This window comes from Sorghum bicolor, chromosome 4 (assembly GCF_000003195.3).
Source record: "Sorghum bicolor cultivar BTx623 chromosome 4, Sorghum_bicolor_NCBIv3, whole genome shotgun sequence".
NCBI classification, from domain to species: Eukaryota; Viridiplantae; Streptophyta; class Magnoliopsida; order Poales; family Poaceae; genus Sorghum; species Sorghum bicolor.
In genome coordinates, this window is record NC_012873.2 from 44,310,136 (window position 1) to 44,314,238 (window position 4,103).

General features: G+C 46.0%; 1 pseudogene; it reads left to right on the plus strand.

Annotated features, from left to right (window-relative positions):
• On the plus strand, nt 624-1,401 carry LOC110434372 (annotated as a pseudogene).

Below are 4,103 nucleotides of genomic sequence, written 5' to 3' on the forward strand. Positions count from 1 at the left end.
CTCGAGAATTCGTCGAGATTGACTCGAAGAATCCTTAAGAACTCGTAGTAAAAAGAAAATATGACGAAGTCGTCGAAAAGTAGATGCTACAATATGTGTAAAAACTTGTGTTTGATTGATTGATAGATATCTCCATTACATTGCCACGGGGTCTATATTTATACCCTGTTCAAAAGAGCTACAATCAGACATGACTAGGACTTAAACTCCATATTAAACAGAATCTGTATACAAAACAAACTCTAATAACTACGGAAAGCATTAAATTATCCTCCACAACCGATCGGACACCATCACGAGTCAATCGGCAACCCCCGCACTTTTCTTCATAATCATCGGCAGACCACCTTTCACAGCCATTGGCAGCCATCAATACTAGTCATCGGCACGAACCCATCACCACTCCTGGACTTAGTCATATCCTGCCGTTTTCCCATTGGCACGAACCCTCATCGGCAACTCTCCTATAGACTAGTCACCATTTTTCCGCTTGCCGATCTACACCCCATTAACTCTAGGTATGCGTCCAAAGATACGTGTCCAAAATGGTGTCAACAGCTGCGCCTGCGACCGAGCATGGAGTACGTCGGAAACCGGCCGGCCGGAAGCACGAAAGGAAAGGCATGTCGTCGTCGAACGACGCTCACCTGAGCCCTCAATCCTAGGTACGCCCGCCTCCCCTCCGCTCCTCCCTCTCACGATCCCACTCCCAATTTTTTTCTCTCGATCCGCGATCTAACCGGCAAACCTCCCTGCGCCGGCCGGCAGATGGCGCTGAGTTGCTTCGAGGAGCTCCTCGACTGCACCATGGCGGACGTCGCGTCCGAGTGCCACCGCATCGCGCGCCTTGGCCTGCACCGCAGCGTCGACGCCGAGGAGGAGGAGCTCCGCGTCTAGGCGGCGCGTGCGGCGGCCGCCACCGCCGGAGGCGACCACCACCACCACCCCGGTGGAGGCGAGGCCGCCGAGGAGGGCGGGAGCAAGGGTGGGGTCGACGTGTTCGGCCAGACGCACCCCGCCATCGCCACCGATGTTGTCGAGTGTATGAACTGCGGTCGCCGTGTCGTCGCCGGCCGCTTCGCCCCGCACATTGAGAAATGCATGGGCAAGGTAAATCAGTCCACCACCGTTGCCGGTCCCGACCCTTCGGATCTCGACTGCCTCATATTTAGTCCGTGTTGCTCCTAGCGTGCGTATGTTTAGGCCGTTGTTGAACTGGAGTCCGAAAGAGAGGGGGCGAATTGAACTTTTCAAGGAATTATTAAATGGATTGTGATGCTGCTGTGTCGTCTGTCTTATGCTTATCTGAGTGATGCCACTATGTCTAGCTTGTTGGTTTGTGAGAACATTTGTTGTGATGTTCCAAGAACTTTATTGTTGGCAGAACAAATGCTCTTAAAACCCTTGCAATTGTGGGGGTGATTGTTGCAGGTGTTCACTGCAGTTGTATTACCTGTGAGGTGTGAACTGAGGTCAGTGCCCCAAAAAAGAAATATGCAGGCAGTTAGATCAGTTTTGCATATGTTGTAAAGCACAATAGTAGGTAAAATAGCAGCTACATTGGGCTCTTGAACTTACAAAATCAGTCGAGTTCAGCCATATGAGCTCTGTTCTTTTTTCATTCTAACCTTGAACCTGGATTTGAGTCAAGCCTATTATTTGTAAGGTCATCCACCTTAGCTTCTTTCTAGTGTTATGCCCATGTGGCTAATTATTTACTTGCTTATATGTATAGCTGTAGGATTTTTTTTTCTTTCTAGAAATCCTATGTTATGCACACTGCCAGGTGGCTAGATAGTCGCTTTGCCTCCTCCCCACCTACCATCACATTAACTTCTGAGCTAAAATGATATCATTTAGTACATGATTTCAAACCATTTAACTTCAATGTAATTAAATTGGACACTTATACCTTTTAAGTCAAAAGATGTGATAATGTAGAATTATTTCTACACTTGAACAGTTAACGATTAGTTGCTCACCAATTTTTATTGTCAGGTAAGATAGTTACAGTCTCCATTTGTTTTAATAGATATTTGCAGTGAAAATTGCTAAAAAGTTTAATGGTACAATTTATCTTGATCAAAGTTTTCAGGTTTGACCGCACCTATGTAACTTTTATTCCAGATCAAAGAGAGCAGAATTTAGTCTGTGGAATTATCATTATAAACTGGTTTTTATGCCTGTTGACGTCGTTTTTGGACACGTATCTAGAATTTAATGAAATGTAGGTCGGCAGGCGAAAGAGTAGTGGCTGGTTATCAGAAGAGTTGACGATGGGTTATGATACCGATGACGAAACAACAGAAAGTGGCCAAGTCTAGGGATGGTGATTGATCCGTGCCGATGACCGATATTGGTGGTTGCCGATGTCGATGGAAGATGATTTGCCGATGATAGCAGAAGAAAGCGCAGGTGGTGACGGTGTGCCGATCGCCCATGGTGGGTAAATTTCCATAGCTATTAGAGTTTGTTTTACATACGGATTCCGTTCAATTCAGAGTTAAAGTCCTAGTCGTGTTTGGTTGTAACTCTTTTGGACGGGAAATAAATATAGACCCCGAAGCAATGTAAGAAAAAACAATCAATCAAACACAAGTTTTTTAATCTATTCCAGCATCTACTTTTCGGAGACTTCGTCAATTTACATATTTCCTTTTACTTACGAGTTCTTAGGAATTCATCGGGTCAAACTCGGCGAGTTATCAAGTTCCATGTGAATACCTCTTGGCCGTGGCATCTGGGCGTATCGCTGTTGTCGGGACCAAAGTATTTGAGTTATCACCTTTGTCGATTGCAAGGTCAAATCGGCTGACACGCTTTAACATCAAATTGGGTATTAGCCCTTTGTGTTTGCAGATCTACTTTTGCATCAACACATCTTTTAGCACGCCCGGTGGGACATAGATTCATCGTCAAGATCAATATGTCGAATACAGATTTCGATGCAGATAACATTATTGCCGTAACTGAAGCCAATCTCAGAGATGAGCAGAAGCAAGCTATGGCAAAAGCTATGGAGGAGTACAAGCAGCTATGTTTGAAGTCCTTCAGTCTCAACAGGAGCGCAAGGTGATCCAAAAGGAAGCATTGTCGATGCCTCGGCAAATCACTTTTGAAGCCAATCCTGGTAGATTGCAAGAGATGGTTGACAATGCTATTAATCGTGCTTTAATCAATCAATCCAGTGTACTGTCCAATTCAGTTTTCAATGCTGTGGCTAGAACTTTCAAAGAAGGACAGATACCACCATCTTATGTGGGCTCGGTCTATCATCAGCCAGGATCATCATCGGTTACAGCTCCATCGGCTACTCCTGCCGTTGCGGGTATGGAAGTTACTTCTCCCCCAAGAACATTAGGGATAACTAATGGGTAGTCTACACCGATGAGGACTAACCCAGCAACAATAGAGGGACAAGTTCAACTTGCTACAGATCTATTAGCATCGGCAATGTCAGGGTCTGTGTTTCAAAATTGTCAAGTTCCTCCCAATTGGTGGGGATATGGTATGCCCCCAGACTTTATGGCAAATAGTTCTGGGACTTCTCAAGTGGCTCACGTGACAGGCAAGGCTCCTATGACATCGGCACCTCTAGTGTCGCCGATGACTCAGAATCCCCAATATTCTACAACTACTGCTGCAAGGCCTTTTACTAGGAATTCTCAGATACCTACATTCCAGATACCTAACGCATCGGCAGATCCATTGCCGACGCACCAAAGGTTTATGACACAGACAGGGTATGTTAATCCAATGATGATGCCCAACTATCAGCCATCGACAGGGCCTAAGCCGATGAATGTTCACAACGGATAGACAGGGCAGTTTGTCTTTCCACAAATACCTCAGCAGAATCATCGGGCTACAGGATTTTAGCAGGGACCAATGCAACCTTTCTGAATCAAGGATTGGTCAATCAGCCGATGAATCTTGCTCAGTAGGTTGGCGGCCAATAGGCGGTGGCTAACGCTATGTTCCCTGGAGATCGTGCACCTCAGAGACACGTGAAAGCTTATCAGCAGGTGCCAGATCCACAACCCGCTCATCAGCAGGATGCTGATGCCTATTGGGCCGATAAGATTGCTGAGGTGATGAGAGAT